Genomic DNA, 14,488 nt, shown 5'->3' on the forward strand with positions numbered 1-14,488 from the left:
ATTTTGCTTGTTTGTCGGATTTGGGGATGGACTCTTTGGCTTTGCTTTTCTTCTCCTCATTGGATTTTTCATGTTCAAAGTTGCAGAAGCCAGATTACAAGCTCATTTTGGTTCAACTTCAGCAACTGTGCATTGCATTGCCATGTAATGTGATGCAATGCTATCTTTCTAGCTCTCCCTTTTTACTTCCTTTTGGATAAACAGACATATTAGGCAAGCATTTTGGAGCTTTCACCTAAATAACTACAGGTGGTGAGATAAGCTGCACAATATAATTGACCTTTCAGTATATTGTTGCACACACACCATCTATTTAGCAAATGCCCTTGTTATCAACAGCAGCCTTTTAAACTCACCTGAGCTAACAGGTATGTGCGCTGGTTACTCTGCTGCGCTTAAAATTTCTTTTTTGGTTTGCTACAATGCCTTTTCTGAAACGTTGTCTCCTTCTGCTGGAACACTGACTTCTTTCATTTAATGCCTGCAGACTATAAAAGAGAACCCAACCCAAAAAGTTTGGTTGATTAGTCTGTGGCATTCTGTTAAACTGTTGCTTATGGCGGTCTCTGTGAGCTTCTCAGCGACATTCAGCCAGCCAGGTATCCTGCCTGCAGTAGATGGAATGTGGCAATGGAACGCTGGCTGCGCGTGTCATAATAGGCTCTGAGCCTTTATATACCTGTGCACAGCAGCAGCCACCTTCAGTCTGCTGCTGGACAGCCAGCAGCAGCAGCAGCAGGAGAGGTATGTAATCAGGAGCCCTCCTGCTAAGGGTAGACAGCTGCTCGTTCCACCCCACCCCCCGCCTTAATTGGTTCTCCTCCCTTCCAACGGTGTTGAGGCGGGTGGGAACAGCAGGGGGTGAAGGTGCTGTGTTTAAAGAGGTGGAGTTATGCAGATCTAAAACGCGTGGATTGCAGCAGCAGCAAGCCGAAAAGTGCAGGCATGTAAGGGATCTAGAGGTTGACAACATGTCTTCTTAACGGGAGTCCAGGAGCTCATCTCCACAAATGGACTTTTCAGGATCCTTGGGTGGCTCCGTAGTTTGAAACCAATTCTGGTTATCGCTTCTCGGCCTTTTGGCTAAGATCAAGTGTAGTATCTGTTCTTATCAGTTTAATATCTGATACGTCCCCTATCTGGGGACCATATATTAAATGGATTTTTAGAACAGGGAGATGGAAAAAGAGCTTGCTCTGTCCACTCCACGCATTGACCTGGTATTGCAGTATCTCCAGGACCGGTGCACCCCTTCTTTAATGCAGTTTCTAAAATCAGAAAGAATTGAATTCAATGTTTTTTGTTCATTTTGCTTGTTTGTCGGATTTTGGGATGGACTCTTTGGCTTTGCTTTTCTTCTCCTCATTGGATTTTTCATGTTCAAAGTTGCAGAAGCCAGATTACAAGCTCATTTTGGTTCAACTTCAGCAACTGTGCATTGCATTGCCATGTAATGTGATGCAATGCTATCTTTCTAGCTCTCCCTTTTTACTTCCTTTTGGATAAACAGACATATTAGGCAAGCATTTTGGAGCTTTCACCTAAATAACTACAGGTGGTGAGATAAGCTGCACAATATAATTGACCTTTCAGTATATTGTTGCACACACACCATCTATTTAGCAAATGCCCTTGTTATCAACAGCAGCCTTTTAAACTCACCTGAGCTAACAGGTATGTGCGCTGGTTACTCTGCTGCGCTTAAAATTTCTTTTTTGGTTTGCTACAATGCCTTTTCTGTAACGTTGTCTCCTTCTGCTGGAACACTGACTTCTTTCATTTAATGCCTGCAGACTATAAAAGAGAACCCAACCCAAAAAGTTTGGTTGATTAGTCTGTGGCATTCTGTTAAACTGTTGCTTATGGCGGTCTCTGTGAGCTTCTCAGCGACATTCAGCCAGCCAGGTATCCTGCCTGCAGTAGATGGAATGTGGCAATGGAACGCTGGCTGCGCGTGTCATAATAGGCTCTGAGCCTTTATATACCTGTGCACAGCAGCAGCCACCTTCAGTCTGCTGCTGGACAGCCAGCAGCAGCAGCAGCAGGAGAGGTATGTAATCAGGAGCCCTCCTGCTAAGGGTAGACAGCTGCTCGTTCCACCCCACCCCCCGCCTTAATTGGTTCTCCTCCCTTCCAACGGTGTTGAGGCGGGTGGGAACAGCAGGGGGTGAAGGTGCTGTGTTTAAAGAGGTGGAGTTATGCAGATCTAAAACGCGTGGATTGCAGCAGCAGCAAGCCGAAAAGTGCAGGCATGTAAGGGATCTAGAGGTTGACAACATGTCTTCTTAACGGGAGTCCAGGAGCTCATCTCCACAAATGGACTTTTCAGGATCCTTGGGTGGCTCCGTAGTTTGAAACCAATTCTGGTTATCGCTTCTCGGCCTTTTGGCTAAGATCAAGTGTAGTATCTGTTCTTATCAGTTTAATATCTGATACGTCCCCTATCTGGGGACCATATATTAAATGGATTTTTAGAACAGGGAGATGGAAAAAGAGCTTGCTCTGTCCACTCCACGCATTGACCTGGTATTGCAGTATCTCCAGGACCGGTGCACCCCTTCTTTAATGCAGTTTCTAAAATCAGAAAGAATTGAATTCAATGTTTTTTGTTCATTTTGCTTGTTTGTCGGATTTGGGGATGGACTCTTTGGCTTTGCTTTTCTTCTCCTCATTGGATTTTTCATGTTCAAAGTTGCAGAAGCCAGATTACAAGCTCATTTTGGTTCAACTTCAGCAACTGTGCATTGCATTGCCATGTAATGTGATGCAATGCTATCTTTCTAGCTCTCCCTTTTTACTTCCTTTTGGATAAACAGACATATTAGGCAAGCATTTTGGAGCTTTCACCTAAATAACTACAGGTGGTGAGATAAGCTGCACAATATAATTGACCTTTCAGTATATTGTTGCACACACACCATCTATTTAGCAAATGCCCTTGTTATCAACAGCAGCCTTTTAAACTCACCTGAGCTAACAGGTATGTGCGCTGGTTACTCTGCTGCGCTTAAAATTTCTTTTTTGGTTTGCTACAATGCCTTTTCTGAAACGTTGTCTCCTTCTGCTGGAACACTGACTTCTTTCATTTAATGCCTGCAGACTATAAAAGAGAACCCAACCCAAAAAGTTTGGTTGATTAGTCTGTGGCATTCTGTTAAACTGTTGCTTATGGTGGTCTCTGTGAGCTTCTCAGCGACATTCAGCCAGCCAGGTATCCTGCCTGCAGTAGATGGAATGTGGCAATGGAACGCTGGCTGCGCGTGTCATAATAGGCTCTGAGCCTTTATATACCTGTGCACAGCAGCAGCCACCTTCAGTCTGCTGCTGGACAGCCAGCAGCAGCAGCAGCAGGAGAGGTATGTAATCAGGAGCCCTCCTGCTAAGGGTAGACAGCTGCTCGTTCCACCCCACCCCCCGCCTTAATTGGTTCTCCTCCCTTCCAACGGTGTTGAGGCGGGTGGGAACAGCACGGGGTGAAGGTGCTGTGTTTAAAGAGGTGGAGTTATGCAGATCTAAAACGCGTGGATTGCAGCAGCAGCAAGCCGAAAAGTGCAGGCATGTAAGGGATCTAGAGGTTGACAACATGTCTTCTTAAAGGGAGTCCAGGAGCTCATCTCCACAAATGGACTTTTCAGGATCCTTGGGTGGCTCCGTAGTTTGAAACCAATTCTGGTTATCGCTTCTCGGCCTTTTGGCTAAGATCAAGTGTAGTATCTGTTCTTATCAGTTTAATATCTGATACGTCCCCTATCTGGGGACCATATATTAAATGGATTTTTAGAACAGGGAGATGGAAAAAGAGCTTGCTCTGTCCACTCCACGCATTGACCTGGTATTGCAGTATCTCCAGGACCGGTGCACCCCTTCTTTAATGCAGTTTCTAAAATCAGAAAGAATTGAATTCAATGTTTTTTGTTCATTTTGCTTGTTTGTCGGATTTGGGGATGGACTCTTTGGCTTTGCTTTTCTTCTCCTCATTGGATTTTTCATGTTCAAAGTTGCAGAAGCCAGATTACAAGCTCATTTTGGTTCAACTTCAGCAACTGTGCATTGCATTGCCATGTAATGTGATGCAATGCTATCTTTCTAGCTCTCCCTTTTTACTTCCTTTTGGATAAACAGACATATTAGGCAAGCATTTTGGAGCTTTCACCTAAATAACTACAGGTGGTGAGATAAGCTGCACAATATAATTGACCTTTCAGTACATTGTTGCACACACACCATCTATTTAGCAAATGCCCTTGTTATCAACAGCAGCCTTTTAAACTCACCTGAGCTAACAGGTATGTGCGCTGGTTACTCTGCTGCGCTTAAAATTTCTTTTTTGGTTTGCTACAATGCCTTTTCTGAAACGTTGTCTCCTTCTGCTGGAACACTGACTTCTTTCATTTAATGCCTGCAGACTATAAAAGAGAACCCAACCCAAAAAGTTTGGTTGATTAGTCTGTGGCATTCTGTTAAACTGTTGCTTATGGCGGTCTCTGTGAGCTTCTCAGCGACATTCAGCCAGCCAGGTATCCTGCCTGCAGTAGATGGAATGTGGCAATGGAACGCTGGCTGCGCGTGTCATAATAGGCTCTGAGCCTTTATATACCTGTGCACAGCAGCAGCCACCTTCAGTCTGCTGCTGGACAGCCAGCAGCAGCAGCAGGAGAGGTATGTAATCAGGAGCCCTCCTGCTAAGGGTAGACAGCTGCTCGTTCCACCCCACCCCCCGCCTTAATTGGTTCTCCTCCCTTCCAACGGTGTTGAGGCGGGTGGGAACAGCAGGGGGTGAAGGTGCTGTGTTTAAAGAGGTGGAGTTATGCAGATCTAAAACGCGTGGATTGCAGCAGCAGCAAGCCGAAAAGTGCAGGCATGTAAGGGATCTAGAGGTTGACAACATGTCTTCTTAACGGGAGTCCAGGAGCTCATCTCCACAAATGGACTTTTCAGGATCCTTGGGTGGCTCCGTAGTTTGAAACCAATTCTGGTTATCGCTTCTCGGCCTTTTGGCTAAGATCAAGTGTAGTATCTGTTCTTATCAGTTTAATATCTGATACGTCCCCTATCTGGGGACCATATATTAAATGGATTTTTAGAACAGGGAGATGGAAAAAGAGCTTGCTCTGTCCACTCCACGCATTGACCTGGTATTGCAGTATCTCCAGGACCGGTGCACCCCTTCTTTAATGCAGTTTCTAAAATCAGAAAGAATTGAATTCAATGTTTTTTGTTCATTTTGCTTGTTTGTCGGATTTGGGGATGGACTCTTTGGCTTTGCTTTTCTTCTCCTCATTGGATTTTTCATGTTCAAAGTTGCAGAAGCCAGATTACAAGCTCATTTTGGTTCAACTTCAGCAACTGTGCATTGCATTGCCATGTAATGTGATGCAATGCTATCTTTCTAGCTCTCCCTTTTTACTTCCTTTTGGATAAACAGACATATTAGGCAAGCATTTTGGAGCTTTCACCTAAATAACTACAGGTGGTGAGATAAGCTGCACAATATAATTGACCTTTCAGTATATTGTTGCACACACACCATCTATTTAGCAAATGCCCTTGTTATCAACAGCAGCCTTTTAAACTCACCTGAGCTAACAGGTATGTGCGCTGGTTACTCTGCTGCGCTTAAAATTTCTTTTTTGGTTTGCTACAATGCCTTTTCTGAAACGTTGTCTCCTTCTGCTGGAACACTGACTTCTTTCATTTAATGCCTGCAGACTATAAAAGAGAACCCAACCCAAAAAGTTTGGTTGATTAGTCTGTGGCATTCTGTTAAACTGTTGCTTATGGCGGTCTCTGTGAGCTTCTCAGCGACATTCAGCCAGCCAGGTATCCTGCCTGCAGTAGATGGAATGTGGCAATGGAACGCTGGCTGCGCGTGTCATAATAGGCTCTGAGCCTTTATATACCTGTGCACAGCAGCAGCCACCTTCAGTCTGCTGCTGGACAGCCAGCAGCAGCAGCAGCAGGAGAGGTATGTAATCAGGAGCCCTCCTGCTAAGGGTAGACAGCTGCTCGTTCCACCCCACCCCCCGCCTTAATTGGTTCTCCTCCCTTCCAACGGTGTTGAGGCGGGTGGGAACAGCAGGGGGTGAAGGTGCTGTGTTTAAAGAGGTGGAGTTATGCAGATCTAAAACGCGTGGATTGCAGCAGCAGCAAGCCGAAAAGTGCAGGCATGTAAGGGATCTAGAGGTTGACAACATGTCTTCTTAACGGGAGTCCAGGAGCTCATCTCCACAAATGGACTTTTCAGGATCCTTGGGTGGCTCCGTAGTTTGAAACCAATTCTGGTTATCGCTTCTCGGCCTTTTGGCTAAGATCAAGTGTAGTATCTGTTCTTATCAGTTTAATATCTGATACGTCCCCTATCTGGGGACCATATATTAAATGGATTTTTAGAACAGGGAGATGGAAAAAGAGCTTGCTCTGTCCACTCCACGCATTGACCTGGTATTGCAGTATCTCCAGGACCGGTGCACCCCTTCTTTAATGCAGTTTCTAAAATCAGAAAGAATTGAATTCAATGTTTTTTGTTCATTTTGCTTGTTTGTCGGATTTGGGGATGGACTCTTTGGCTTTGCTTTTCTTCTCCTCATTGGATTTTTCATGTTCAAAGTTGCAGAAGCCAGATTACAAGCTCATTTTGGTTCAACTTCAGCAACTGTGCATTGCATTGCCATGTAATGTGATGCAATGCTATCTTTCTAGCTCTCCCTTTTTACTTCCTTTTGGATAAACAGACATATTAGGCAAGCATTTTGGAGCTTTCACCTAAATAACTACAGGTGGTGAGATAAGCTGCACAATATAATTGACCTTTCAGTATATTGTTGCACACACACCATCTATTTAGCAAATGCCCTTGTTATCAACAGCAGCCTTTTAAACTCACCTGAGCTAACAGGTATGTGCGCTGGTTACTCTGCTGCGCTTAAAATTTCTTTTTTGGTTTGCTACAATGCCTTTTCTGAAACGTTGTCTCCTTCTGCTGGAACACTGACTTCTTTCATTTAATGCCTGCAGACTATAAAAGAGAACCCAACCCAAAAAGTTTGGTTGATTAGTCTGTGGCATTCTGTTAAACTGTTGCTTATGGCGGTCTCTGTGAGCTTCTCAGCGACATTCAGCCAGCCAGGTATCCTGCCTGCAGTAGATGGAATGTGGCAATGGAACGCTGGCTGCGCGTGTCATAATAGGCTCTGAGCCTTTATATACCTGTGCACAGCAGCAGCCACCTTCAGTCTGCTGCTGGACAGCCAGCAGCAGCAGCAGCAGGAGAGGTATGTAATCAGGAGCCCTCCTGCTAAGGGTAGACAGCTGCTCGTTCCACCCCACCCCCCGCCTTAATTGGTTCTCCTCCCTTCCAACGGTGTTGAGGCGGGTGGGAACAGCAGGGGGTGAAGGTGCTGTGTTTAAAGAGGTGGAGTTATGCAGATCTAAAACGCGTGGATTGCAGCAGCAGCAAGCCGAAAAGTGCAGGCATGTAAGGGATCTAGAGGTTGACAACATGTCTTCTTAACGGGAGTCCAGGAGCTCATCTCCACAAATGGACTTTTCAGGATCCTTGGGTGGCTCCGTAGTTTGAAACCAATTCTGGTTATCGCTTCTCGGCCTTTTGGCTAAGATCAAGTGTAGTATCTGTTCTTATCAGTTTAATATCTGATACGTCCCCTATCTGGGGACCATATATTAAATGGATTTTTAGAACAGGGAGATGGAAAAAGAGCTTGCTCTGTCCACTCCACGCATTGACCTGGTATTGCAGTATCTCCAGGACCGGTGCACCCCTTCTTTAATGCAGTTTCTAAAATCAGAAAGAATTGAATTCAATGTTTTTTCTTCATTTTGCTTGTTTGTCGGATTTGGGGATGGACTCTTTGGCTTTGCTTTTCTTCTCCTCATTGGATTTTTCATGTTCAAAGTTGCAGAAGCCAGATTACAAGCTCATTTTGGTTCAACTTCAGCAACTGTGCATTGCATTGCCATGTAATGTGATGCAATGCTATCTTTCTAGCTCTCCCTTTTTACTTCCTTTTGGATAAACAGACATATTAGGCAAGCATTTTGGAGCTTTCACCTAAATAACTACAGGTGGTGAGATAAGCTGCACAATATAATTGACCTTTCAGTATATTGTTGCACACACACCATCTATTTAGCAAATGCCCTTGTTATCAACAGCAGCCTTTTAAACTCACCTGAGCTAACAGGTATGTGCGCTGGTTACTCTGCTGCGCTTAAAATTTCTTTTTTGGTTTGCTACAATGCCTTTTCTGAAACGTTGTCTCCTTCTGCTGGAACACTGACTTCTTTCATTTAATGCCTGCAGACTATAAAAGAGAACCCAACCCAAAAAGTTTGGTTGATTAGTCTGTGGCATTCTGTTAAACTGTTGCTTATGGCGGTCTCTGTGAGCTTCTCAGCGACATTCAGCCAGCCAGGTATCCTGCCTGCAGTAGATGGAATGTGGCAATGGAACGCTGGCTGCGCGTGTCATAATAGGCTCTGAGCCTTTATATACCTGTGCACAGCAGCAGCCACCTTCAGTCTGCTGCTGGACAGCCAGCAGCAGCAGCAGCAGCAGGAGAGGTATGTAATCAGGAGCCCTCCTGCTAAGGGTAGACAGCTGCTCGTTCCACCCCACCCCCCGCCTTAATTGGTTCTCCTCCCTTCCAACGGTGTTGAGGCGGGTGGGAACAGCAGGGGGTGAAGGTGCTGTGTTTAAAGAGGTGGAGTTATGCAGATCTAAAACGCGTGGATTGCAGCAGCAGCAAGCCGAAAAATGCAGGCATGTAAGGGATCTAGAGGTTGACAACATGTCTTCTTAACGGGAGTCCAGGAGCTCATCTCCACAAATGGACTTTTCAGGATCCTTGGGTGGCTCCGTAGTTTGAAACCAATTCTGGTTATCGCTTCTCGGCCTTTTGGCTAAGATCAAGTGTAGTATCTGTTCTTATCAGTTTAATATCTGATACGTCCCCTATCTGGGGACCATATATTAAATGGATTTTTAGAACAGGGAGATGGAAAAAGAGCTTGCTCTGTCCACTCCACGCATTGACCTGGTATTGCAGTATCTCCAGGACCGGTGCACCCCTTCTTTAATGCAGTTTCTAAAATCAGAAAGAATTGAATTCAATGTTTTTTGTTCATTTTGCTTGTTTGTCGGATTTGGGGATGGACTCTTTGGCTTTGCTTTTCTTCTCCTCATTGGATTTTTCATGTTCAAAGTTGCAGAAGCCAGATTACAAGCTCATTTTGGTTCAACTTCAGCAACTGTGCATTGCATTGCCATGTAATGTGATGCAATGCTATCTTTCTAGCTCTCCCTTTTTACTTCCTTTTGGATAAACAGACATATTAGGCAAGCATTTTGGAGCTTTCACCTAAATAACTACAGGTGGTGAGATAAGCTGCACAATATAATTGACCTTTCAGTATATTGTTGCACACACACCATCTATTTAGCAAATGCCCTTGTTATCAACAGCAGCCTTTTAAACTCACCTGAGCTAACAGGTATGTGCGCTGGTTACTCTGCTGCGCTTAAAATTTCTTTTTTGGTTTGCTACAATGCCTTTTCTGAAACGTTGTCTCCTTCTGCTGGAACACTGACTTCTTTCATTTAATGCCTGCAGACTATAAAAGAGAACCCAACCCAAAAAGTTTGGTTGATTAGTCTGTGGCATTCTGTTAAACTGTTGCTTATGGCGGTCTCTGTGAGCTTCTCAGCGACATTCAGCCAGCCAGGTATCCTGCCTGCAGTAGATGGAATGTGGCAATGGAACGCTGGCTGCGAGTGTCATAATAGGCTCTGAGCCTTTATATACCTGTGCACAGCAGCAGCCACCTTCAGTGTGCTGCTGGACAGCCAGCAGCAGCAGCAGCAGGAGAGGTATGTAATCAGGAGCCCTCCTGCTAAGGGTAGACAGCTGCTCGTTCCACCCCACCCCCCGCCTTAATTGGTTCTCCTCCCTTCCAACGGTGTTGAGGCGGGTGGGAACAGCAGGGGGTGAAGGTGCTGTGTTTAAAGAGGTGGAGTTATGCAGATCTAAAACGCGTGGATTGCAGCAGCAGCAAGCCGAAAAGTGCAGGCATGTAAGGGATCTAGAGGTTGACAACATGTCTTCTTAACGGGAGTCCAGGAGCTCATCTCCACAAATGGACTTTTCAGGATCCTTGGGTGGCTCCGTAGTTTGAAACCAATTCTGGTTATCGCTTCTCGGCCTTTTGGCTAAGATCAAGTGTAGTATCTTTCGAAAAGGCGGTTTTGGATGTCGGCCGCCCTAGTAGATTGATACATTATGCACACTGGGGTTTAGGCGCTTGTTAATACGCCAGGTGGCTAATATAGTCATCTGGTGGAAAGCATGGCCCCCCAGGATCGACGCCATTGGGCCGGGGAAGATCGAAAGCCCGAAGTGTGAAGTGCCCCAGGAGTGGTGACCCTGGGGTGCCTTAACTCACTGGGATTGGGAACCCCACTTGAGTTTATGGCACATTTGCACAAGCACTTCAAATTTTCTTTCTTCGCACACACCCTTATTCCGGGCCTTCTGGCCTTAGGATGGGGAATTTTTCAATTCCCGGTCGAAGGTCCGGGCAGTATTATACTGTGAAACTTTCACTATTTATTTAATTTCTTTGTCACTGTGTGTCCACTTATTCACGTGTGTCACGTCCTACTAGGATTTTGTCGGGATGCGGTTCCCTTACGGGTTCCTCTCTTGGCAGGTCTAGGGGGGGAGTGTGTGGCCATCAGGTTCCGCTCCCCCCTGAACCCCCCTGGCTCTCCTCTTTTGGGAGGAGAGCGTTGTTGGCTCCCCTCTTCCGGGAGGGGAGCACAGTCTTTGGCTCCCAGTGCCTTGCTCGGGTGAGAACTCGGGCAGGTGCTGGGGGTAAGATTGGGTCGCCTCTGGCTTCGGCTGGAGGTGGCTTTTTGTCCCTGTTCCTCGCTGTGGCCTTTTGGCTCGGAGGGACGGGGAATGGTTTGGGGGACCCTTCTCCTTTTGGAGAGGGTTTCAAGAAGACCAGCATCCTAGTGCACTTTTTTTGTGGCACTTGTCACTTTTTTAAGCGCACTCGGGTTTTGTACACGAATTCGGGCTTTCGATAAAAAAAAATCTGTTCTTATCAGTTTAATATCTGATACGTCCCCTATCTGGGGACCATATATTAAATGGATTTTTAGAACAGGGAGATGGAAAAAGAGCTTGCTCTGTCCACTCCACGCATTGACCTGGTATTGCAGTATCTCCAGGACCGGTGCACCCCTTCTTTAATGCAGTTTCTAAAATCAGAAAGAATTGAATTCAATGTTTTTTGTTCATTTTGCTTGTTTGTCGGATTTGGGGATGGACTCTTTGGCTTTGCTTTTCTTCTCCTCATTGGATTTTTCATGTTCAAAGTTGCAGAAGCCAGATTACAAGCTCATTTTGGTTCAACTTCAGCAACTGTGCATTGCATTGCCATGTAATGTGATGCAATGCTATCTTTCTAGCTCTCCCTTTTTACTTCCTTTTGGATAAACAGACATATTAGGCAAGCATTTTGGAGCTTTCACCTAAATAACTACAGGTGGTGAGATAAGCTGCACAATATAATTGACCTTTCAGTATATTGTTGCACACACACCATCTATTTAGCAAATGCCCTTGTTATCAACAGCAGCCTTTTAAACTCACCTGAGCTAACAGGTATGTGCGCTGGTTACTCTGCTGCGCTTAAAATTTCTTTTTTGGTTTGCTACAATGCCTTTTCTGAAACGTTGTCTCCTTCTGCTGGAACACTGACTTCTTTCATTTAATGCCTGCAGACTATAAAAGAGAACCCAACCCAAAAAGTTTGGTTGATTAGTCTGTGGCATTCTGTTAAACTGTTGCTTATGGCGGTCTCTGTGAGCTTCTCAGCGACATTCAGCCAGCCAGGTATCCTGCCTGCAGTAGATGGAATGTGGCAATGGAACGCTGGCTGCGCGTGTCATAATAGGCTCTGAGCCTTTATATACCTGTGCACAGCAGCAGCCACCTTCAGTCTGCTGCTGGACAGCCAGCAGCAGCAGCAGCAGGAGAGGTATGTAATCAGGAGCCCTCCTGCTAAGGGTAGACAGCTGCTCGTTCCACCCCACCCCCCGCCTTAATTGGTTCTCCTCCCTTCCAACGGTGTTGAGGCGGGTGGGAACAGCAGGGGGTGAAGGTGCTGTGTTTAAAGAGGTGGAGTTATGCAGATCTAAAACGCGTGGATTGCAGCAGCAGCAAGCCGAAAAGTGCAGGCATGTAAGGGATCTAGAGGTTGACAACATGTCTTCTTAACGGGAGTCCAGGAGCTCATCTCCACAAATGGACTTTTCAGGATCCTTGGGTGGCTCCGTAGTTTGAAACCAATTCTGGTTATCGCTTCTCGGCCTTTTGGCTCAGATCAAGTGTCTGGACATCAGGTTCCTTGAGTGCTAGCCCTCGGCCTTCCAGCATCGCCACTCCGGTGGCTTAAGCTGGATGCTGCTATAGGGGGAGAGTGAGGAGGAAACGGGAAGGCGATTTCCGTGGCTGACTATGGGAGTCAAGCTGAAATTTGCTGGGACCGGGGACCCCCGGGTCAAGAATGGATTTCGCATTGAGATTTCCGAGGAGAAGAAGGGACATTTTTCCATGTCCTACCTGGTGAATGCCATCTTCTATGAAGCATTAAAGATTAAGAAGTCGGACATTCTTTGCCTGCAGGAATTTAGAAGTCATGGAAGGTATGTGCTGGTTCTTTCTACTATGGCTGCTTGCCAAAATCTTTATAGAACCTTGAAAGGCCATACTGAGAACTCCCTCCTAGATGGACTCACTTTTACTGTCCTCTATTCAAAGGGGGATGTTCCTGTTGTTGTGTTTATGCACAATCCCTTTATCCCCCAGGAGGACATTACTGTATTCTTGAGGAGGCATTGTACTTATGTGCATTTTTCCCACAAGATCTCGAATGAAGAAGGCTTGTGGACTGGCAAATACAAGTACTTTGTTCGTTTTGCTACAGACCCCGAGGGGCCAGGGGGCATACATTATCCTCCTATGAGTTTCTCTATTGGGAGAGACACTGGTTTCTTGTACTTTCCTGATGCTCCTTTTTTCTGCAGAAGATGTAACAAGTATGGTCATGTCCAGGAGTCCTGCAGGTATCCGCCAACCTGCAGGAGGTGTAACACGTCTGGTCATATGGCGAAAGACTGCAAGAACCAGGTAAAGTGTGATGCTTGTGGTGAGGAGGGGCATGTTCTTAGGCAGTGTCAAGCTAGAACCACTCCTAAGTCTTTTGCTCAAGTGGTCGCGGAGGGGCCTGCTGTTCCTTCGACTTCTACTAGGGTTCCACAAGGTCCCCTTCCGGATGTCGGGGAGGCAACTGCTCCCCAAGAGGAAGAGGATGGCACTCAGATGGACGACATATTTGAAGATGCCCAGCTTCAGCCTCCTGCGTCAGGAGGCTTTGACATGGTGATTCCAGAGGTGATGTCACCTTTCCCTCCCCAGTTTGGTGTCCATGGTGAGGGGGAAATGGACTTGTCCAATTCTCCTGTCATATCTTGGTGCAATACTGCTTCAGAGGAGATCGGGGGCGGTGGCCAAGGGGACTTGTCTGCTGTCCGTTTCTCTGATGAGGAGGATCCTGATGTGGTCAAGAAGAAGCCAAGGACTGAGTGTTCATCCATTGCTGCCGTGTGTGATAGCCCGGTGGACTCTCGTGCTTACCCGTCAGATGTATTTTCTCCTGACATTGTTACATTTGGCATTCAGCCAGATGGTAATAGCTTTGCTTTGCTTGATGAAGGTTGAGTTGATGTTTTCTTTCTTTTTTTTTTCAGGTTATGTGTGATCCCCTTTAGTTATGCCGCATCATTCTGGATGGGACATTGTGTCCCTTAATGTTAGGCAAATTAGATCTGTTACCCGAAGAACAACAGTTCTGGATTATCTAAAGGGTTTGAGTGCAGATGTCTATTGTCTACAAGAGTGTGGGATTACTGAATCTCCAGGGGATAAGGACTGGCCTTATGGCCAGTATGTTTGGTCGGGGTCCAGCTTTAACAAAAATGATGGTGTGGGGATTTTAGTTGGTAATAAGAATATTACTATCGATAGTTACACGGTTGTGGAGGTGGGTCGCTGCATTATTGTTTTTTTGAGTTATAGGGGGTGGAAGGTTAGAATGATTAATTTATATTGTCCTACTAAAAAAGAGGAGCGGCTTGCTCTTCTTGAGAAATTGAGTTTTTTTCTCCCTGGAAAAATTCCTACAGTTTTTGTTGGTGACTGTAATTGTGTCACAGAAGGTAATGTGGACATTACGGGAAAAAAGTTATCTCAACTTATTTCTGATTTTTCTTTCTTAGACGCTGCAATACTTGAGTATGGCATTCCACCACCGCCTACATATTATGCTGACCGTGGTAATATTTCATCGAGGATAGATAGGATGTTATTTTCCAAAAATATGGTTTGTTCAAGTTATGTTCAAC

At 45.7% G+C, this 14,488-nt stretch overlaps 7 non-coding genes and 2 pseudogenes across 7 annotated transcripts; all 9 read left to right on the top strand.

Annotated features, from left to right (window-relative positions):
* Nucleotides 1–1,063: 1,063 nt before the first annotated feature.
* On the top strand, nucleotides 1,064–1,254 carry LOC141274174 (U2 spliceosomal RNA). The gene has a single exon (XR_012322462.1). It is a non-coding gene; the product is annotated as a U2 spliceosomal RNA (small nuclear RNA).
* Nucleotides 1,255–2,369: 1,115 nt separating this feature from the next.
* Nucleotides 2,370–2,560, top strand: LOC141274175 (U2 spliceosomal RNA). Its single transcript, XR_012322463.1, has one exon. It is a non-coding gene; the product is annotated as a U2 spliceosomal RNA (small nuclear RNA).
* Nucleotides 2,561–3,675: 1,115 nt separating this feature from the next.
* Nucleotides 3,676–3,866, top strand: LOC141274176 (U2 spliceosomal RNA). Its single transcript, XR_012322464.1, has one exon. It is a non-coding gene; the product is annotated as a U2 spliceosomal RNA (small nuclear RNA).
* Nucleotides 3,867–4,978: 1,112 nt separating this feature from the next.
* LOC141274177 (U2 spliceosomal RNA) lies at nucleotides 4,979–5,169 on the top strand. Its single transcript, XR_012322465.1, has one exon. It is a non-coding gene; the product is annotated as a U2 spliceosomal RNA (small nuclear RNA).
* Nucleotides 5,170–6,284: 1,115 nt separating this feature from the next.
* LOC141274178 (U2 spliceosomal RNA) lies at nucleotides 6,285–6,475 on the top strand. Its single transcript, XR_012322466.1, has one exon. It is a non-coding gene; the product is annotated as a U2 spliceosomal RNA (small nuclear RNA).
* A 1,115-nt stretch (nucleotides 6,476–7,590) lies between these two features.
* Nucleotides 7,591–7,781, top strand: LOC141274180 (U2 spliceosomal RNA). Its single transcript, XR_012322468.1, has one exon. It is a non-coding gene; the product is annotated as a U2 spliceosomal RNA (small nuclear RNA).
* A 1,118-nt stretch (nucleotides 7,782–8,899) lies between these two features.
* Nucleotides 8,900–9,090, top strand: LOC141274181 (U2 spliceosomal RNA). Its single transcript, XR_012322469.1, has one exon. It is a non-coding gene; the product is annotated as a U2 spliceosomal RNA (small nuclear RNA).
* A 1,115-nt stretch (nucleotides 9,091–10,205) lies between these two features.
* LOC141151299 (U2 spliceosomal RNA) lies at nucleotides 10,206–10,297 on the top strand (annotated as a pseudogene).
* A 789-nt stretch (nucleotides 10,298–11,086) lies between these two features.
* On the top strand, nucleotides 11,087–11,267 carry LOC141150355 (U2 spliceosomal RNA; annotated as a pseudogene).
* The last annotated feature ends 3,221 nt before the right edge of the window (nucleotides 11,268–14,488 follow it).

The sequence above is a fragment of the Phyllobates terribilis genome, unplaced genomic scaffold (assembly GCF_046119375.1).
Source record: "Phyllobates terribilis strain yellow unplaced genomic scaffold, ASM4611937v1 Scaffold_5__5_contigs__length_657084704, whole genome shotgun sequence".
In the NCBI taxonomy this organism is placed as follows: Eukaryota; Metazoa; Chordata; class Amphibia; order Anura; family Dendrobatidae; genus Phyllobates; species Phyllobates terribilis.